This window comes from Lycorma delicatula, chromosome 6 (assembly GCF_047948215.1).
Source record: "Lycorma delicatula isolate Av1 chromosome 6, ASM4794821v1, whole genome shotgun sequence".
NCBI classification, from domain to species: domain Eukaryota; kingdom Metazoa; phylum Arthropoda; class Insecta; order Hemiptera; family Fulgoridae; genus Lycorma; species Lycorma delicatula.
Window position 1 is genome coordinate 164622927 of NC_134460.1, and position 24031 is coordinate 164646957.

Genomic DNA, 24031 nt, shown 5'->3' on the forward strand with positions numbered 1-24031 from the left:
TACTGCTATGGGACAATTTTTTTGTTTTTCCTTTATTTTAATAAACAATTATTAAAAATACAGTACATACACAGAACGTTTAGTTAATACAGTATCGAAATATTATAACATGGTATACATTTTATTTTATTTAATTTTCTTTGAATAAGATTTTTATTCTATGAGGAAATCTTTTACGAGTGATGTCAACATATTCATCTATGATTAAAAATTAGACTAATTTCATATTACTTACTGATTTCTTATTTCATAAGCTTTAAAATTTAAAATTGAATGAACGTTTAGCACTATTGCCAATCAGCTGTGAAACACCTGTCTCGTTTAAATTACTAAAAGTCAAGTTTCAAACTACTGATAGCTTTAAATAGACACAAATCCCATGTTTTAACAACATTACCAAAATTATTCATTTAACAGCAGTGCCTAAGAAATGGACAACCTGCAATTAATTGCATTAAAGGCTGAATTGATATATGGCCTTAATAATATTGTCAAGCGATATAATCTCAAGATTAATTCTAAATTTTAGAATTAAGATTACTGTTATTGTTCTTAATTGCAAATTGTTCTTAATTGCACTTTATTATTCTTATTCTCTCATCACATTTCAAGTCTATTTATTGGCTACCATTTAAATATGTCATTTTAGCTATTCAGTATTCAGTTTTTTTTTATTGTTATTATTTCATTATTTTAATGGATTTCTGTAATGAATAAATCAGTTGCTACATTTTTCAATATATCATTGTTTGCAATAATATCTTTACTTTAAAAATTCCCTTCTACTTATCAGTCATTTCTCACTTAAGATAATTTTCTGGTTGTTCATTTTTTACTGATTAAGTTTGAATCAACATCCACTGGCTCTCTAAAAATATTAACGTGGTCTACATGTGTCTGTTTTTTACTGTTGCTAACTAGGTTTGTCACTGTTCATGTAACCCTACCATTTCTTATCTATATTTTAGAGTTTAGACCATTAATAAATTAATTTTTCATCAAATCAGTATGTTAATATAAATTATACAAGGCTAAACATAGGGCTAAGTAGAATAAAATTTGACAAGCTGACCTTTTCTTACACAATAATTGCAAGGACTGTAATAACAAACTAACTGTATGAAAATTATGCAGGTGTGAAGCTTATAGTTGATTGGTGGCTTTTTATTCTTGTGTCAATACCTGTATTATATCTGGATTTTCCACCATCTATTACAGCATTTCATAAACCTCCATCATTTGGAACATTTCCCAAATCCTAAAATTTTAATAAATCACCTTGATTATTTGGTAGTGTAGGTAGCTAGAGATGATAAATAAAATAAGCGAGTAAATTTTCTAAGCATTAAGAAATTAAAAAATGTTATTTTCAAATACTAGTTAATCAAAACAAATACATAAAAATTGTAAAAAAAAATGTGTGTGTGTGCGCGCATGTGTATGTGTGTATAATACACACAATAAAATAGATAATATAACATTATTATGTATTATATCGTCCCCACCATGCTAAAGTAAGAATGTGAAAAATTTAACTTTTCAGGAGAGCAAAAAAACAGTTTCAATAGTAAATTTTAAATAGGTCTATAATTTTTATTCCCTTTATTTAAGATTGGTCTGATTTCATACATCATTCTTTGCAGATTATATACATTATTCCCTTTAATTGGGCATTAATATTGTTGTAAAAGTAAATTAAAATAAAATTTTATACTCTGCATTAATGCGACAATTTTAATCTGTTAATAAATTAAAAAGTTTAAAATATTGAATATACCATATTCATCAATTTACATTGTGAACAATTTTTTTCTGAATTTTGGTAACTAAGTTTTTTCTGTTTAGTGAGGAGTATTGATAAAGGATTGCAGGAATCATTAAATAATTGGAAGTTATTCAAGGTATTGATAAGTTTATTACAATATATGAAAAAATATGAAAATTAAACTAAGATACAAAACATTACAGCAGAATAATAATTATAAGAAGTTAACTGACATATGAAAATAACCAAAAAGTTATAAAAATATGTCAGAAAAAAGAAAATTGTAAAAAATTATAGTTAGACAATTTTACTTTAAAAAACTGTTACTGTATAGGGTAACTACTTTTCTGTTTGTGACAATAAAGTTTTAAGTATAACATAATATTTTCCATTTTTCCTTTTTTTAATGTAGTTATGTAAGTATTGATATTGTAGATGTAAGTATAGATATTGTAGTTACTTATTTATTAAAAAATAAGTTAAGTAAAAAAAAAAAATAAAAAAAATAGAAATTAAGGTAATAAAAAATTACAAATTTGTACAAAAAATTAATAAAAAGTACAGAATAACATGATTAAAAATGACAAAACATTTATTTATAAAAATCATTGCTTTCTCTTCAGTTTTATCTTCTTCTTCTTCCTTGTGTTCATCTGGCTTGAGTAACCTGTCTTTTTTATCTTCTAACAACAGCAGGTTTTCATAAAACCCATGGTATGACCTGGAAATTAAATATTGTTCGCATAGGTGCAACAAATCTTTTTTTGCAACAGAAATAGCAAGCCTGTTTTTATGTTGAACGACAGATTTCTTGTCTTTGTCATCTTTTAGGCTTCAAAGTTAGTGTTTTGAATTTGGCTTCGTCATCTTGTTTTTACCAAAATTTTATTCTGAACTGATTTCCGATACTGAAACCAAACACAATCATTAAAAGTAAATCAAGCTTCAGATTCAGAGGTTGCCATCCTCTGTTTTCTTGGAAGTTATTTTTTTTTACTCTTTTTCACCTTTTTTTGTTGATTGGTTACTCGGAAATTTGTAGGATTAAAATTTAAGAAATCATCATGTAATAATTTGGTAACAGCAAACGGATGAGGCTTTGCTTGAGCCATTATCTGTACCCAATCTTCTGGAATATAAATGGGTACATGCTTTGCTCTTAATTCTATTTTAGAGTGAACCGAGTCACATTCCATTTAATCGCGTCTGTTCAAAATAAACATGATCTATAATTTGTAGTTTTTTATGGATGTTTACAGCATTTAAATACGTTGCACTAAAATTCTTATCTTGACCGCCTCAACTGTTGGACATCATTCTGACATGGACAATATCAGGTTTTGACATTGTATATTTGAAAATGCATCAAGAAATTTCATTACTGTCTCGATTCCCTTCAGTTTCATCTCAAGTGTGACAGTGGACATCCATGTTTCCTAAATTGTAAATCGTTAAATTGTAAACTGCCAACTTTTGAATATATACAGCGGCACCTTTTGGTGTGTACAAGTCAACATGATGATCAAAATTGAATGCCAGAACATCACTATTTTTTTCTGCTGCTGCTGTCTTCATTCCTTCAATTCCTGGCAGCTTTTTTTCTATTTATAAACTCGTCATAGGTTTTTTGTGTTCATCTTTTTCAGACTCGCTGCTCTCATTAAAATTTAAGCATGTTTTGCATAAGTCTTTTTTAGGCTTGTGAAATTTGAGTTTGTAAGTTCTGAAACAATTACGGTAAGTTTCAAACGATAAACTCTTTCTCCCTTTTTCCTTACATTTATCTGCATACATATTATACATCAATCTTATGTTAAGCTATGCATCTAAACAGATAGATTCACTTTTTAGCTGACAATAGTGTGATTCTAGGGCTGGAAAAGAAAGAATGTGTTCTTTAATAAAATTTATACAAGAAGAATATAAAATAAGTACTGTAAATTCACGAATATAGATATATATATCCATGTAATTATATGTATATAAATATATATATTATGAAAATTATTCATGAATGTATATACAAGTTAAATATGTATGTTATGACTATTGCATATTATGTGAATATATATATAGAAAATTACATTCTTAATAGCTTTGATATTTCTGGGTCTTCGAATTGTAATTTTTTTTCATATTAGGTAGATTGTTGGAAAGTTGAATTCTCATATTTGGTATAACATTACGTCTATTTCTGGACTTTGATTTAGTTGCAGCAAATATGAAAATCCTGCCTCATATAAATATGTTGTAAAAGAAAGTAAAACATGAATACTTTGTCTTGACATTCTGGGATATTCTTTTGTTAAATTTAATCAGAAATCATTTAATTTTATAGAAGTCAACTCATTTAAACTCAATTAGATTTTTATAATCATATGCTAAAGCCTACTGGCTTGACTGTCACTATAAATTGATTCAGAACTAAGGAACTGCCCTTGCTAGATTTTCAAAAAATATTGTAAAGGTTTTGTTTTGCATGTTATGCAAGCATTTTAAAATTATGTTAAAAATTTGGTTTAAAATTTGTTTCCATCAAAAATGCATGCAAGGTGAATAAACAATCAAAATTATTCTATTCAGTAGCAGAAATTCAGAATTGTAATTTCCAGTTAAAAACTTCAATTTTATTTCTTAAATAAAAATTTAATATTCTTAACTTATAATGATAAGTTTATTACCATGTACTTTGTAAAAATATTTACCAGATGCCCAAGGTTCATCAACCATGAAGAATTTAATAAAATACTATTTAAAATTGTTACATCAAGAAGTCTAGTAGCTTACTACAAAATTCAAAATGACTCAATAATATTATTCCTCTGGATAGCCATCCCTTCAGTTTGTAATAAAAGTTTATTATTGTGCACTACCCATTTCATCACACTAAATTTTAAATATTTTGGATTTAAGGGTTGAGATTTTACATAGTTAATCATTTTTACAGCTTCATCCAAAACAGTTTTTAAATACGTAGGATTTTTCTTTTTTTTTGTTAATAGTGCTTGTCAATGCATAATAGAATGACTTTTGTAGCTACTTGGAGCTCTTGTAGTTACTTGCAAGATATATATTACAACTGCCTTCATCTTTTCTCCCCAAGTTTTATTCTTTAAGACTTTGGGAGTTGGCAACCCACGGCCCTAGCCTTTGCAGCTTTTCTTCCTACTACACACAGAGCTGCAGAACACTATACACACACACTACACCAAGAACACTACACAAATTATAACATATGCCCACACACAACATCTTGCAGTATTTCTTCTTACAAAGAAGAAATTTCTTCTTATGTAAGAGAAATAATGTAAGACATTGTGCAAGATGTTGCAACACCTTATGAAACACAGTCGTAACCCAAGCTGGAAACTGTTGTGCTGATGGGTGGATATTTGTATGTAGTGAGCCTTGAACAATGTCCTGTGGGCACCTGGGTGAACCCAGTTGTATTTAGCTCTAGCCTCTGTATCTGTGGGTTCTGCAGAGGAGTCTTGTATTTCCCCGGTACTTTTGGGACCAAAATTCCAACTCTCTCAAAAAACCCTTAGATTGTTGGAGAGTCATCTAAAAAAACCACCTCTCAAAGTCATGTTAAAAGACCTCACTCAATGTAATTTGATGAGGATAAAAACTATATTGAAAAGAACAGTTTGATTGATGATGCATCTTGTCCAGAGTATAATAATCTAAGATTTGTTGTTCTTAAAAAAAATCAGGAAGGTGAGTCCCTTCAAAAGGCTCACGTTTCCTGATAAATAAAGTTACAACAGGGTCAAGTGGTTCATCAAAAAACATCAGGAAATTGAGGGACGACACGATACTGGTTGAGATATTTAGCGACGAAAAGAGTTAATCACTCTTGGGTCTAACTACATGGGTGGTTTTAACATAAATCCGGTATGCCACAAATTCTTGAATGTCAGCCGAGGAGTAATCTTCGTCGGAAATTTTAAAGATAGATGTTAATAAGATTACCGATGAACGTCGTCCCCAAGGTGTTGTAGAGGTGAGACAAATTATGAGACGTCAGAGATGAGGATTATGAGATCTCAGACTGAAGGAACCTACTCCCTCTCTTATAATAACATTTAACCTTCCCGTATCACAGGAGAAAAAAGAGTAGATTTCATGTCTATTCGAGTACCACCATTCACTTAACCCTTCCAATGTCAATTACACATTGTTTCCAATGTCAAAGGTATGACCACACTACAACTTCTCGTTCGAATACTACAATATGTGCTCGATGAGCAAAAGGCCACAACGACTCTGAATGTCAGGTGGAAAAAATGTGTTAACTATGGGGGGTCGCATTCAGCTCGTTTAAGATATTGCCCAGATTTTAAACAGAAGGCAAATCTCAAAATTTGTACGAGCAGAAGTCATCATTTTCAGCCGCACGAAAAGAGTATAAAAAGACGGTAAACACCTGCAACCTGGTAAAAACAAATGTCTCTTTTGCAGCAGCTACATCAAAGCAGTCTCCTACTAATCAAAAGTGCGGATCCTGCAGTGAATTGAAACAGCTTATTCCGATTTTATCTGATCAGGTCGTCTCGCTCAAAACCATTATTTCAGAACTAACAAAGAATACAAGCAAGAAGTAAAGTGTTGTTGGTGGAAAGACCGAAAACCACTTTAGTCGGAACACCACCAAATAAAATTCCCGCTGCACCAACAACGCGGCAAACTACCAAGATCCCTACGAAGGTATCAATAAAAAAATCGTCCCCTGGTACGGTATCTCCGGCCTTCCAGATTTCCAAATCCCCACCACCATCTCAAAATCTCTTCGAGAATATAGAGGCCGATGTAGAGCCTAAAGAAGCAAAGCACTTCCTAAAAGTTATAAACAGTAAAAAATAAAAAATAAAAACCGGATTGTATTTGACAAATAACATGCACGCAGTTCTGTAGTAATAGGAAAAGAGTATTTACGGGTACAAAAATGATTCAATGGAATGTTTGCAGTTTCCGTTCCCGCCGTGAGGATATTAAAATCCTGATAAAGGAAGAAAATCCTTTAATACTGTCTGTAGGAAACTCGCCTCCAACCAGGATGATGTGTCCTTTAGCGGATACGACTGCGAAAGACGCGATCATCAAACTGAGAGTAGAGGACATGAGGATGTAACTGTTTTCTTGAAGGAAAATGTAATAGCCGCCCGACAAACATCCCTGCAGTCGCAGTGAAGATATATTCGCCATTCAAAATAAATATCTGCAATTTATATCTTCCTCCAAGTTCTGATATCAATGAGGATGATCTGTCCAATCTGTTTTCCCAAATTCCTATACCCTGCCTAATAACTGGTGATTTCAACCCCCATCACCGTTCTTCGGGGCTCATCGTTGCTCATCATTGCTCGAGGCAATATAGTCGATCGACTGAGGCTGAAGATAAATCTCTGCTTATTGAACAATGGATAGTACACGTTTATGTCACCTTCATCAGGTACATTTTCGTGCATTGACCTATCCTTGTATTCAGCAACCTTACTCCCATATCTTACCTGGTGCGTTTCCAAAAACCTCTTTGGAAGCGATCATAGACCGGTTGTAATCTCAGAGGGTAATTGTGATTTGCCTCAGTTAGCCACGCAAATGGGTGGTCAGAAAGCGGACTGGATCGGGTACAAGGCTTCTTTAGGCCAGTATGACAACAGCATTAGCGCGATCCACCAACTTGCCCAGTTTATACACCAGATTCTCGACACAGCGAATGAATTCATTCCTTTAACATCGGGAATGCCAAGTGGCCTGCTATGCTTTGGTGAGATAAAAACTGCATGCGTGAACTGAGAGATCGACGTAGGGATTTATATTATTTCAATCGAAGACAGACGTATGAATTTCCCTGCGCCTTCCGCAACGCGAGGGCTGTTTGCCATCAAGTGTTTCGGTGTGTTAAACGAAACTCTTGGCTGAATTACGTGGAATCCGTTTCTCGGACAACACCATCATCTGTTGTATGGAGAAAGGTTCGGACCATGTGTAGATCGACACAATCACCGCACCCAATTGGACTGTAAAGCGGTGGAATTTTTGTTAGCATGCCGATTGATTTGGCAAACACATTTGGAAGGTCGTTTAGGACAGTATATGCTGTTCGTCATTGGAGACTCTCAAAATGAGTGAAACATACCCTTTTCTTACTATGAGCTAACGTACGCTTTAAATAATTCTCATGACATTTCCCCGGAAATGATATCAGGCTCAGTATGTTATCACACCTTCCAGATACTGCTCTACGTCTTCTATGTATCTATAATAGAATATTCTCTGACCAGGTGTTTCCAGATACTTGGTTAGAGGCACTGGTGATCTCCGTACTGAAACCTGGTAAAGATAAATTATGTCCACAAGTTATCGTCCTATTTCCTTGACCTTTACCCTGTCAAGGTGATTGAAAGAACGGTAAACCGTCGTCTAGTGTGGTACATTGACAAACACGTCCTAATTGCCCCAGAATAATGTGATTTCTGCCAGGGTAGATCGTCTATTGATCATTTAGTTGTCCTGAAAGCTGCTATTCAAAACGCCTTTTTATTTCGCTAACGCCTGGTTGCTGTATTTTTCGACTTGCAAAAGGCGTACGACAAGGAATGGTGGAGAGGAATCCGAAATACACTTCATGAATGGGGTTTACAAGGTAATCTCCTCACATTCATCAGGGGTTTCCTCAGCAGTCGGTCCTTCCGTGTTCGTGTTGGAACGATGGTATCTGAAAGTTTCATACCAAAAAACGGAGTGTTACTTTGTTTGTCGTAGACATAAATAGTGTAACAAACTGCGTGTGAAAACCCGTTATGTGTTCTTTATTTGTAGATGATTTTTCTATTTATGTAGCATGTAGAACGCTAGCTACAGGTGAGAGGCTGCTTCAAAGACAATAATTCACTTATTGTGTAAGTCTGCTGGATTCACGTTTTCCCAAGAAAAAACGAAGTGCATCTGCTTTTCCCGGCTGAAGGAACATGTTGATCCTCACCTGTATTCATATGGTGAACAGTTGAGGCATGCATGCGAATTAGATCTTTAGGAATGCGGTTAGACCATCGACTAACGTTGGTAACACATTTGAAGGAACTGAAGGTAAAATATCTAAAACTGTTAGATATGCTGAGAGTTCTAATATCCGTTGGGAGCCGATCGTATATGCATGTTGCCTTCTCCCGAGCTCTGTCCTTTCCCGTATAGACTACGTTGGCAAGGGAGACTCCCGTATAGACTACGTGCGCTTATTCGTCGGCAAGGGCCACCGCTTTAAAGATACTAGATGCAGTCCATCATTAATGCATCTATCTTGCCACGGGTGCGTTTTCCTCAAGCCCGGTGGTTAGTCTGCTGGTAGACAGTGGTGAGCTATCTTTTTAGAATGAATGGAAGCAAATAACATGCTTCTATGTAGCTCGGATAAAGCGCAACCAACTCATCCAACCTTTGACGTGGTTTTCCCCAACCGGCATATTAATCGATACCAGGAACAGCTAAGATCTACCGCTAGGCATCAGAGCTCAGCGCCTTTTCTCGAAACATACGAGGACGGTCCAGAAAGTGACTTACATTTGTGCCTAGCGTGGAGATGGTTGGGGATAGAGCCGCCATCTTGGCGTCAAAACGTTTCTACACTCAGTACGCATCAAAATCACACGCTCAGTAGCGTGTGATTTTTCTATTTTGTTCGTTGTGAATTATTGAAATGTGCGCTTCCGTAGAAAATCCCGCCAGTTGTAAGTGCGTTCAGCGATTAGGATTTTACTGGCAAAATACCTCAAACCAATTTAAATTCATCGGCAACTTTGTGAGGTGTACGGAGATGGAATAATGAGTGAAGGTGGAGGGAGTGAGGCAGTGGTGCATTCAGTTTAAAAATGGCCGCACCAATGTTCATGATGATGACCGCAGTGGTCAGCCTAGCCTTGTGACTGATGAACTGACGATGAAAATCAACGATAAAATTCGTGAAAATCGCCGTATTACAATTACGGAACTCTCGCTTCATTTCCACCAAATTTCACGAAGTTTACTACATGAATATACACATACATGATTATATCAGGGAAGCTTGGTTATCACAAGTTTTGTGCAAGATGGATGCCAAAAATTGAAGGTGGCAGATTTCTACAGAGAAGGAATTGAAAAGCTTGTGCATCGTTATGATAAGTGCCCTATTTTAAATGTCGACTATGTAGAAAATAGTTTAAGACTGTTCTTTTCAAATGCATATAATAAAATTTCTTTTTTTTATTTGGTTGGTTTTTTATTTCAAAATGTAAGTTTCTTTCTGGACAACCCTTGTACAATTACCTCCAGACCTTACTGTTGCGCCATGTTATTACATCCCCTTAATTACTGCTTTTATTTTAGTTACTGTAATACAAAGAATACAAATACAGTTTTTTGCCAAATAAATTTTATAATACTATAAGTAGTGTGAATCCTGATGCTACAGTTTATACAGGTGGCTCTAATTTGTTAATTTTAATGGTTGTGCTTTTGTGGTTGGCAACAGACAATACACGTTTGGTCTCTCCAGCATCTTCATTGCAGAGCTGTTTGCTGTTAATAAGTCCTTAAGAATAATTAGCTCAACATTTTAGCATGTACTTGTTTGCTCGGATTTCATGAGTGCCTTACAGGCGATTAGTGATGTGAACTCCAGATATCCTGTTGTCTGTGAGATTCAATATGTTATTTCACAAATGATTAAACATAATACAACTGTGGGCTTCTGCTGGATCCTGAGCCATATTGGAATTTCAGACAATGAGTGCACATATAGTGTAGCAAAAGAGGCTTGTTTTCAGCCTACTTTTACCAATCGCATTGCTTCTAACAATCTTGTCTGTTTCCAGAAGAGGGTAGTTCACAATAAGTGCCAAAGTGAATGGAATGCTACTATTAACAAACAAATTCATCCGATTAAGCACACTTTGTCGCCATGAGCTCCTCATGCAGAAATAACCATCGAGAGGAGGTTATTATTTGTGTTTGCGAATAGGGCACACTAGGTTCACTCATGGATATCTGATGATGCAAACAGATGCATCCCTTTCTGCTCTCAACGACTGCCAACTAACAGTGCACCACATTCTTGTAAATTATATTTGTTATGCGGCAAGTTTAAACTAGGGGCTGACATGCAAAATATGTTGGAGAACAACACAATGATGTTATTGAATGTTTTGCGATTTATAAAGGCCATGCACCTTTGATTCAAGAATGTAATTATTTATGCAGTCCTTGTTGACTGTGTATACTGTTTTGTGAATGCCAAATGGTAATTTTTATTCTTTTAATTTACTTTTTTTAATGTTGTATCCACTGTAGTATTTATTTTGCTTTTAGCATACATTACAGGCTTTTTCATTTTAAGATGCATTTTTACTTTGCTAGGCTTTTGTTTTTAATTAATTTTTAACTGTCAATCGGTAACATTATCTATCTACAACAAATATATTGTGTCTGGGTGATGATAATGCAAAAGCGTTTTTCACCCAGAAAAAAATGTATCTTCTCTACTACTGCATAAGCTCCATCTGCATGAATATAAATAAATTTCTCTCACCTAAATTTCAGATTTGATAATATAATTATTAATACAGGTAAATATATCTTCTCTAGCAGTGTTTTCTTGAAGATATTCTCACCTTTGGAGGAATTGACAACTTTGGTGCCTGATTTTCAAACATATTTGAATTTGTTGCAGCATTTAAAATCACTTCAACTGTTCCAGAATACCAGTTTTCTGCAAACATAATCTGGGAACTGCCGATCTATTCAATCACTATTACCAATTAAAATAAATTTCTCAATTGCATATGATACTTCAATCGCTCACCAAAGTGTCACATAAGACACCTGTATTGGCATTAAAATAATTTGTTAAACAAATTTCTTTTTAATTTTACAGCCTTTATCATGTATATTTGTTTGGTATTTACATGCAAGAACGTATATTCATAATTTTTAAAGATTAACATATTAGATGTTTTTAAAATTTATTTTTATGAATAAAAACATTTATTACTGATTCATGTTTTTAGTATATTTAATGCAATTAATAATAGTTATAGGCACAAGGGCTATTCTAAAATAGACTTCTAATTGGTTATTAAAAATAAACCAATGGCCACAGCAGCTCATCATATGTGCTATAAGCACCAAATATTGATAATGCTTATAGTACTGATAAAGAGCAGCCTCAGTCATTGCAATAGGGAATCTAACATTGTTACTACTGCCAATTGAGGTTTGGAGTATTGTTAATCTTTTAAATGTAGAAGTACAATGCTACTTAGATCCATTGATAATAGTAATAATGTTGTAATTGTCAATAGAGTAATTAGCCTCAAATACTCTTAACAGTAACCTAGGTGTTCTTGATAAAGGAGGAAATAGCAACACTAACTAATGAATCTATTAAAAAAATTGAAAAAAAAACACGCATAATAAATATTGTTTTAGGATTTCAGAACTTTCATTAATTTTTAAACTTCAAATAGATTTTTACAGATTTTGGTAATGATTCTTTAAAGAACTGTAACAGGCAGGCTGGGTTTATAAACATTCTGTACAAAGTGAACATCAAAACATAAAAAATCTAAAACAATAGTCATGGCCTTGACATTACTGTAGTGTTGCAGAAAAAATAGTCAAAATTAAATATCTTGACAAAATTATGATGGGGAATGAGACAATGCTCAAGTTTGTTAACGTAGAGACCAAGAAGTAATACAGACTTGTAGAATCTGTAATTCCCATAACTTGGTCCTGCAGTGTGTAACAGTGTTTTTTTGGAACTACAAGGAGTTACCGCTGACAGATTATCATGGGTTTTTGGACCACTATATTATCTGAATCTGTTTTGAAGTACTTAAGAAAATACAACAGTCCCTTTAAAATAAATTGTGCAAAATATGTTGGAGAACAATAAAATTATATTATTGAATGTCTTGTGATTTATAAAGGCCATGCATCTTGATTCAAGAATTTAGTTATTTACACAGTCCTTGTCGACTGTGTATACTGTTTGGCGAATGCCAGATGGTAATTTTTATTCTTTTAAGTTACTTTTTTAATGTTATATCCACTGTAGTGTTTTTCTTCTCCATGATAATGCACAATTCTACAATTCTACTCTATAAGTCATATTTTACTTCTGAGCATAAAAGAAAAATTAAAAACTATATGTCTACAGCCTGAAATTAAAACGAAGTGATTACTATCTCTTCAGTAAAATAAAGATCTGGCTGACTAGGCAGCAATTTGAAAAAAGTTACAAGTTTTAAGTGAGTTAATAAGAAGCTTTGGCAGAAGAATTCTTTGACAAAGGACAGAAAAGGAGATCTGGTACAACACCATTTTATATTTTAAAAAAATAATAAAATTAAAAACTGTACAGAATACCTCAGAGTAATGAAAATAATTGAGCAAGCATTGAATGTGTTTTTACCATCAATTTGTTTTACAAAAATAGTGAGTGTGTATGAATGCAAAAAATAGGTTCAGCATTTAGAAAGAAACCTACAGGTGTGTGAAAAACTGTATCTCAAAAAAAATGATTAATACATCATTCATTCTCAGGCAGCATGCCTACAGATCCATGGGGTATTATCACTGGATTTACATTACTACTTGTACAAGTTCCAGGAACTTAAACCGATGAGCACCTAAGTGATGAAAATTCAATGAATGAATGGCTTGAAAGATAAACAAAGATGATGATGAATTCATTAACAATAAATGGATGTCTGATAAAGCTAATTTTTAACTGAATAGCTAAGTAAAGCACACATTATCAAAGTTACCATGAGGTGCATTGGTTCTCTGCATGGTTTACAATGAAAAAAACTGCTCGGTATGTCGAAAGTCTGAAAACTTTTGTGGCTGTAAAAACTATATTTCCACAATTGAACACAAACTTCTGGTTTTCAATTAGATGGCTCAACATCGTACGTATTAAATGTATTCATGGCAGCTGTATGTCAATTGTTTGATGACCGTACAATTTTGAGAAATGGTAATTAACATAATTTGGCTTCCACATTCGTAATCTAAAAGCATGTGACTTCTATTTTTATGTTTTCCTTAACAGCAATGTACTTTAATTGACCTAGTATAATGAAAGATAAAAGCCAACATAAGCAAGGAAATTGGTATTGAAGTTTCTTTACAATAAAACAAGAGGAACATGCAAAATGTAACTCTGAGACTCCAGAAATATCTTTACAGAAAGAGAGCTCACCAAATGATGTCATTTTCAAAAAATTAATTTTGGATATGTTTTTCTTAAATAGCAATTTTGAACTATTAATTACATGAATAAATTGTTATAAAAAAAATATTTGCTTATAAAAATTTCCAGGTTTTCTTTTAATACTCAGTAGTTTTTTCTTGTTAGTATCTCTAAAATTTTCACAAATATATTTTTGTATTATCATGAGATATTATTTATATACACGGTATATAATCTAAATAATAATATATGTGTAAATTTTTTTTCTTTTTTATTATTTAAATTAAAAATTTATCACAGTAAAATAAAAATATAAAAACATGTCATGAAAGAGAAGTCTTATCTTTCATTTGATGCTACTATCACTATGGTTATAGGGAATATTACATAACAATACACATCTAAGAATGTTTTAAACATCCTGATAAAAAGATGTATTCTATGTCAGGAATATTAAGTAAATGTATTTTCTTTTTATAAGATGAAAAAAATAAAATATAAATTTTCATCATTTGAAATATAATTTCAAGTATTATTTAACCCTTTAGAAAGATTTGGTTAAACAACTTATAGTTAAGTCGGATACTGTTACTTGCCATTTAATTCCAGGGATGGTCAAAGTTTTACTGTAGGAAGGAATTGTAAATTTTATTATTGATTACTTATTTACTTTCAGAGGAAAAACAATTTGTGTTGCATACATTTAATTCTGAAAAAATAACAATACTTACATTTGTAATTTATTTACTTATTACAATAAAAAAAAACAATAGGTTGATGTTCTATAACAGCTGCTGATGGGGACGATAATGAATTTTGATAGTGCATGAAAAATGTCACGCCTGACTGAGACTGAAACCAAAAGAAATACAGAGGCACTACCACTTTGTCCCAGAGATTGCCATAAAGTAATGAAACAGTCAATAAAAATTTATTCATCAGTATTATATAACTTCATCTTAAGTAAAAATTATATAACCTCTTGAGGAATTACAGCTGGAATGGGTTCTTGGTATCTGATAGACTTAATCTATTCTTCAGTCGAAGTTATTTGATCGCTGCTGATTTTTTCCATGAGTAGATCATACTTTTCCGCTTTCTCCTCTATTTCATTTTTTTGATTCTGAGTATAGATGTGATTCTTCTTTGACCATGATGAGGTTACTGGTATATCTTTGATTTGATTTCACAATAGACAGCAGAGCCTGTAATCTTGTCCATGGAGTCTTGTTTTCTGTATGGTTGTTCAATTTATATTTAGTCAATTGAAAAAAAAAACTACTGTAATTTTTCTTAAAAAATACATTTAAATATATATTTAAATTTAACAATACCAGATAAAACTTTTAAAAGTCAAAATTATTTTATACTTATATTTTCCTTTTGAGACAATCTTTTTTTGTTATAGTTATATCAGCATTCATAAAAAACAAGCAAATTTATTAATGGTTTTTAAGAAAAACTAATATAATTAAATCTTATATTGATTTATGTTATCAGTAATTATTTTAAGATCTTAATTTTTTTGTTTAATTAATAATTCAGTTTATATGATTCAATTCAGTTACTTTTCAATAAAATTTGAACTAAATTATTTATTAAGTTTGTTAATCAATAATAACTGAACTATGAAACGATCAAAAGTTTAAAAGAATAGCGTAAAGAATTAATGACGCATATTTATGTGCGATATGAAATTTTAAAAATATTTTCTTTCTGGAAAAAATTAAAGTAACCTAGTAAGTTAAGATTACAATAATTTTAGTTTGAGACATTGGCTGTTGTAGCGCTATCGGTTGATGTGAGATTTGGCGCCTGCATTGAACGACCTTGGGTCAACCTTGTTGTAGTATCCGACGAAGTCATACGAAATACGAAGTCAGTCCTCGATCTCGTTTTCAGCGGTACAGAACAAGACTTCAAAAGTGTATTTTATGTGATAAACTTCAATATTTATTTTTACTACCGTTTATTATTTTATTTTATATTTGGAACCGTAAAGCAAAGTTAGTACTTATAATACATTTTTTATTACATTTTATTTATCAATTTAGTTCATTCTAGTGGTTTTTTAAAAAATATTTTCCTCTTTTTTTTTTTATTTAAATGACTGGTGTATCGCAATGATACATGATTATAATTTTTTTTTTATAAATAGAGCCTACATTTAAAATTAAAAGACAATGCCGTACTATATAAAGCGTTCAAAAAAATTAATTAAGACCGTTGATATTAAATTTAATAATAAATGATTGATGTTAATTTGAAAAAAAAACTTGATAAACTCCAAATAATACAAACTTAAACAATTTAAAGTATTATTATTTTTTAAACTTGGTAGTTCCAAAAATGTCCTTTACTAATAATTATAATTAATACATCCTAATAATTTTATTAATTTAACCAAAATTACAAACTTAAACGAATTTTTATATTTTTTAAAGGTATTTACAATAATAACTTAGCTTTTCTGTATTGTTTAAAAAAATTCTGTTACACTAAAAAGTACCATTCTAACTGAAATTTAAAAAAATCAAATAACATATAAAGGCCCAGACGGTAGAACAACGAAGCAAATTGCTGAACTCCGTGGTAGGGTGGTAGCGTCTCGGCCTTTCATCCGGAGGTACCGGCTCGAATCCCCCGGTCAGGCTTGTCATTTTTCATACCTACAAAATTCCATTTCCCACGCGACAAGTTTCAAGTTTATGAGGCGACATCAAAGAAATAAAAAAAACAAACCGAATTAAAATAATTTTTTTCTTCGTAGAAAATATTTCAAAAAGTAATTTGTAAAAACATTACGAAATATTACAAAGGTTTTCAATTTTTTTTAGCCATTCTTTTTTATCTATAAACTGTGTAAATTTTATTAAAGAATAATAATAATAACTTGTTTTTTTATCTGTAAAAATATTTTTTTCTAATGAAACATAATTATGAAAACTTTTACTTTTTTTAATGTAATACGAAAAACCATGAAGTACTGAAAAGAGGATTTAATAGTTTTTTTTTGTTTATCTGAAATAATATTTTATTACTTGCTTAAAAAGAAACACGAATATTAAAAACCTAGAAAAAATAATTTTACTGAAATTTTTATTCATAATCGTTACTACTATCTGCTAATTTACTAATATTTTTTTTTTTTTATAGAAAAAATATCATCGCTTGCATAAAATTAGGCTCAAAAACCGTTTTTAAATTTTTACTTAACATTTAATCCTAGATAACCGTTTTCCCTTGTTAAACAATCTTCATTAGTAAATGGAGTCTATATATTAAAAAAAATGAGAAACAATAATCATTTTAAAAAAATAGTTAAATAAATATTATTTAAGAAGTATTAAAGATAATGAATAATCTAACATGATTTTTTACGATAAGAGCATAAAATATAAGCAGAAAAGAAAAAAAAGCATTCAAAATGTTATCGTTTTAGGTAACTCGATAGAAAGTATAATGTAATTAATAAATCTGATGTGGATCCCACATGACTTCCTTGTACGCCTATTAAATTACATATACACATTTTTTTCTGCATTTCATTTAACTTATTTCATTTTAAAGTTAGATACGATCATCCAGTTCTTTAATAAAGCGGGCAATTACACAAATGCATTGTGGTGGACACCGCATTGCATAATTTTTTTTTTTTTTGTGGTGTCCGTATCAGCATTTTACATAAGTTTATATATTAATTTTGTTTTACGTGTCTCAAGTAATGTGGTGTAAGCGAGAACGTGTGGCATACGCAACCGTGGACATATCGTTTCGAATCCGACTTCATATACATATATTTTTTAACTTTTTTTTTTAAATTTAAATATGTTGATTATTAGTAATTATTAACCTCTATAAAAATGTTTGTAATTAAAATGAAAAGTACATAAAATTTTATTTCGCTAACAACTTCTCATTTTCTTTCATATTTGTTTTTATTGTTATTACTGAATTATTATTTAATGTACTTTTTTTTTATAAGAGGTTGCTAATTATTAATAAATAGATATATTTAAATTAAAAAAAAAGTTTAAAAAAAGAAGATGAAGTCTGATTCGAACCGATGTGCCTTCACTTTGTAAGATCCAAATATTTCATTAATTAAAATTTCATTCGGTTATAACCCTGGAACCGGTGAAAATAAGTACCGGTTATGATATATCGTTGAAAACCTCTCGATGAGGGCTTATTACTGCAGTTAAGGAAAAGTTAAAAATCCAAGTTTATTTGAATTTGGGTTTTTTTGGACGCTTTCGGTCCAATCGATTGCAATCGAAAGGGGAGGTGCACAACTAGATGATACAACAGCCCTAAATCCTTCAACATCCTACGGCTAATTATTTTTTAGTTATGCGGGATACATACGTACACGCCGAAACTAGTCAAAATAGATATTTCCGGTGAAATCTGAAAACCGAAATTTTTCGCGATCACAATATTTCCTTTACTTTATACAAGGAAGTAAAAGGTATATTTAAAATAAATTATGTTAAATATCTATTCTATATATATATATATATATATATATATATACTATGAAGGTATGGAAAAGGCTATATAATTTACATATGTTTCTTTTGTACTCATTCAAAAATAAAACCTCAGGTATTATTCATCAGTGAACTATCTGAGGTATATATATTTTATCTTAAAGAAATTAAAATTTGATTCAGAATTAAGTCGGTTTAAAATAAAACTTTGAATTTCTGATCTAAAAAAGTTGAGGTCAAAATCCAGATTAGACCGGTTAAATCTTGTAATTACTAATTCGGTTGTCTTTCAGTCCTTTACCCGCTAGTAATTGATACTCAGTCATCTTACCTGTTGTCAGTGTTAAAGGGGGTAGGGTATTATGACGAATCCATCTCTATATCGTATACACCATATACAAAGTGTCTCGGGAAATACTTTCTTTCTTTTCCCTGTTTAGCCTCCGGTAACTACCGTTTAGATAATTCTTCAGAGGATGAATGAGGATGATATGTATGAGTGTAAATAAATGAAGTGTAATCTTGTACAGTCTCAGTTCGACCATTTCTGAGATGTGTGGTTAATTGAAACCCGACCACCAAAGAACACCGGTATCCACGATCTAGTATTCAAATCCGTGTAAAAAACTTTACACGGCTTTACTAGGACTTGAACGCTGGAACTCTCGGCTTCCAAATAAGCTGATTTGGGAAGACGCGTTAACCACTAGATCAACACGGTGGGTTGTCTCGGGAAATACTAGACAAACTTCAAGTGCTGATTCAGTACATCAAAATAAACAAAAACGTTCATTTAGATAAATGTCCTATCTCGCTCAATTTTTTTCTCGATTCACAATTTTGTGTTTTTTTTAATCGGTAAAAATTTATATCTTAAGAAGAACTAATATATTCTAATGAAGTATGCTTTACATGTACCCAAAAATATCTTATACAAAATAAATAAGTTTGAAAATTCCAGAATGGTGGTAATTTAAATTTGTTAATCATTAGTATCTACGTAAATATTAGGTTTATATCTCTTTTTTTCTGTTTAGCCTCCGCAACCACCATAAGTTATTACTTCATAGGATGATATGTATGAATGTAAATGAAGTGTAGTCTTACACAGTCTTAGGTCGACCGTTCCTGAGATGTGTGATTAATTAAAACCCAACCGCTAAAGAACACTATTTTACACGATCTAGTATTCAAATCCGTAGAAAAGTAACTGCCTTTACTAGGATTTAAAGCTTAAAACTCTCGGCTTCAAAATCAGCTGAAGTCTAAATATTAGGCTTATCATCTTATGTTCAATGTTAAGCCGTTTACTTTGAACATGACAGCTGATTTGACCAAACCCACCGGGTTGGTCTAGTGGTGAACGCGTCTTCCCAAATCAGCTGATTTGGAAGCCGAGAGTTCCAGCGTTCAAGTCCTAGTAAAGCCAACTATTTTTACATGGATTTGAATGTTAGATCGTGGATACCGGTGTTCTTTGGTGGTCGGGTTTCAATTAACCGCACATCTCAGGAATAGTCGAACTGAGAATGTACAAGACTACACTTCATTTACAGTCGTACATTTCATCCTCATTCATCCTCTGAAGTATTATCTGAACGGTAGTTACCGGAGGCTAAACAGGAAAAAGAAGAAGAAGCTGATTTGATCAAATCGATTAATAATTTATTTTAATAAGATCTATTTTAAACAGATTGCAAAAATTATGAGTAAAAATAGGAAAAAAATTCCATTTATATATATATGACAATTTATATATGACAATTTATATATATGTGATAACTAAAGCTTATCTCTGCAGTCTACGGGTCACGCACGACGTTCAATTAAAATCTTAAATTTGATTGTCTTAAAAACGATATCGCAATTTCACAGAGAATTTATAAGGTAAAAATACAGTTTATTTAATTATTTCACGTCTTTTTAGGATTATTTGGTTGTGAGTTTTTTTAATTTATTTTTTTTCTCGTTTTTTACGGTTTTTTAGTCGGGGTTTTTAAAGTTATTTGGCCTGTGCCGAACAGTGGGACGTTTATAGGCTGCCGATGAAAGTTTAATACGCTTGACCGGCACAAATTATTTAATAATCCACACAATAATGTAGCCTTGCTGGAGTTAGAAAGACTTAGAAACATTCAAAAGCCGTTTTGAAGAAAAATATATACTGCAGCGCCCGTTGGCGGCTTATAATCGTGAAACTAATCTAAGAACTTGCTTTGAGATGATACCTATGAAATGCACAAAACCGCATCAAAATCGGCCCAGCCGTTTTAAAGAAACACATCTAATGCAGCGCCCCCTGTCGGTCTATGACCATAAAACATGTCTAAGAAGCTGCTCTGAAGTGATGCCTATGCAAAAAACCGCATAGAAATCGGTCCAGTAGTTTTTGAGGAAAATGGCAACAGACACACACACACGCACAAAACCCCCTACCCCAATCGCATATACCGTCTACCTTCTGTTGTGGGTAAAACGAAAATCTTTTAATTTAATTTTAAATAAACGTTTAATTTTTTATTAATCACAACGGAAGCAAAATACCCTTTCTCGTAAGCCAAAGTATTATGTTGAGTTAAACGAAAACGGTACTTGTCTGGTTTGGTACAATATTGTTATTTTATTTTAAGAAAAACTAACAATTCTTTAAATCAAAGATAACACATTCATAAATATAAACGCTAAACAGACGTACCGATTAACATTTTTAGTTCCTTGTATGAAGTAAAGGAAGTATTTTGTTCGCGAAAAATGTCTGTTTTCAGATTTCAACGGAAATATCCATTTTGACCATCTTTGAATCCATTTTGACTAGTCTCGGGGTGACGTCTTTACGTACGTATGTATGTACGGACGCATCTCGCATAACTCAAAAACGATTAGCCGTAAGATGTTGAAATTTTGGATTTAGGACTGTTGTAACATCTAATTGTGCACCTCCGCTTCTGATTGCAATCGACTGGACTAGAAGTATCTAAAAAAACCCAAAATTAAAAAAAAATTGGTTTTTGAACTTTTTCTTAACCGCAGTAATAAGCCATCATCGAGAGCTTTTCAACGATGTTTCATAAGCGATACTTATTTTTATCGGTTCCAGAGTTATAACCAAATAAATTTTTAATTAATGAAATATTTGTATCTTACAAAGGAAAGGCACATCGGTTCGAATCCGAATTCATTTCTTTTTTTAAAAATTGATTTATTAATAATTTATTAACCTCTGATTGTAAGAAAATGTGTATATGTAATTTAATAGGCGTACAAGGAAGTCATGTGGTGCCCACATCAGATTTTTAATTTTCTAAATATCGGTCTATATGATATATAGAAAAATGTTAAATCTCATACTGTGATCTAACATAAAAAAATTTTTCTATATTTTCTTTTAATTATTTAATTGATTGTCATGTACTTTAAAGGTACATTTTTTTTTTTTTAAATTTGAAAGTTTCAGTATTTCTTTACTTCTAATCGCTAGTTAAAATGCTGTTGTAAAAAACTACGATGATATTTTTTTATCGATGATATTTTTTTTAATAGCTGAATTTTTTTTACCTTTCCGAATAACATCGGATCAAGATGGGCTGATTTATTGAAATAAATAATTACTCAAATAAATAAAACTTTAAACCCTAATAAAAATGTAGAGGTCATAGTATTTTTTAAAAAAAAAGGGATTTCTTGGAATTTGATTTATAAATTTTAAAATTTGTTTGAATTTTTTATAATTTCTAAACTTTGTCTGTTGTTAAAGGTATGGCTTTCATTTAAAATGTTGTATAAGATAAATGTCGAGCAAGGGGGCGGGGGGTCAATGGAATCCAAATTTTTTTTCTTCTACAAATTGCGATTTTTTTTACATTTTCTATTCTAAATACAGTATAGATGGTGATAAAATCATTATTTGGTGAAGTGGTTAACTGCGGGACCTAAACATTTTTATCACGAATTTTCGTTTTTTTTTCAATTATACTTATTGCATAATTTTTAAAGTATAAATATCAATTAAGCTACTTAAGGTATTTTAAAGTACTTTTTATAGTATCTTAACCTTAGTACTTTAGCACAGAATTAGACTTTTAATTTTAATAATTTTTACACGTTTCACAAAAAAAGTAGAGTTGTTTTTTTAGTTAAGAAAATTAAGTAAAAAAATATATATAGTTACGATCTAATGGTTAATAATAATTTCCAAAATTATCAACAGAATGTAATAATATTACAGTTAAAACTGTAGATAGATATTAAACAATTTTTGAAACATGTTCCCTGTTTTTTTTTTTTTTTCATTTATCATCAATTTACTTAAAGTTTCTTACTAAAATATTTTCAATCGTATGAATAAACAATCCTATCGTCCAACTACTCTGTTCTATTCAATTTAAAAATGTCGCTAGTCTAAAATATAACTGCACGATGTCGCAATAATACATCTAATTTTATGTCTACCCCCAGCATTAGTTGTGCGGTGGAAGCTGAAGGCATAACCTCTCGCCTCGTTCCGTCCGTGTTGTTACACAATAACCCAATTCATTCTAACAGTTACAATAAATGATTAACAGTAGTAATTTAACATTCATCGTATTATTTCTCTGATACATCAACTCGTAAGCGTTATACCGCATCGATATACTTATTTAAAAAAGAAACTGGAATTTACAAGGGGAACCCACCATCACGTGAAATAGTAACAAAGGCGTAGATTTTTTTCTTAATAAACATTTTAAAAAATTTTCTTACCGTTTTTCTGCTTTTATTTTCACTTCCTTGTACAAACTAAAGGAAGTATTGTAATCGCGAAAAATTTCAGTTCTTAGATTTCAACGGAAATATCAATTTTGAACATCCCTGAATCCATTTTGATTAGTCTCAACGTGACTTCTGTACGTACGTATATATCCTCGTATAACTCAAAAACGATTAGTCGTAGAACGTTGAAATTTTGAATTTAGGACTCTTGTAACATGTAGTTGTGCACTTTCCCTTTTGATTGCAATCGACTGGACCGAAAATGTCCAATAAGCCCAAAATCCCAAAAGATTTTGGACTTTTTCTTAACTGCAGTAATAAGCCCTCAACGAGAGCTTTTCAATGCTGTATCGTAAGTGGTACTTACTTTCATCGGTTCCAGAGTTAAAGCCAAATAAAATTTTAATTAATGAAATATTTGGATCTTACAAGGGGAAGACACATCGGTTCGAATCCGACTTAATTTCCTCTTTTTTTTAAATTTAAATATATTGATTTATTAATCTCTGATTGTAAAAAGATTTTTACAATAAATAATAATTCAATAATAACAATAATAAATATACGAAAAAAATCAGAAGTTAGTGAAATAACATTTTACACTTTAAAATAAGTATAAGTATAAGAAGTAAGTATTTTATACTTTTAAAAATGTGTCTCTGTAATTTAATAGGCGTACAAGGAAGTCATGTAGTGTCCACATCAAATTTTTTAGTATGTGAAATTAGATTAAAAAAAAGAAAAAATTAAATGAAAACTTATATTTTTAAAATGAAAAATCGA

The 24031-nt window shown here is 31.4% G+C and overlaps 1 protein-coding gene across 3 annotated transcripts in view; it reads left to right on the forward strand.

The window, feature by feature from the left end:
• Positions 1 to 15838: 15838 nt before the first annotated feature.
• Gbs-76A (Glycogen binding subunit 76A) overlaps positions 15839 to 24031 on the forward strand; it is a 143341-nt gene continuing 135148 nt past the window's right edge. For 2 of the 3 annotated variants that reach the window (XM_075369041.1, XM_075369040.1), the window contains exon 1: positions 15839 to 16012. The gene's annotated coding sequence lies outside the window, so the exon portion shown is untranslated. The remainder of the gene's footprint in view (positions 16013 to 24031) is intronic. The other variant, XM_075369038.1, reaches the window with a different exon arrangement.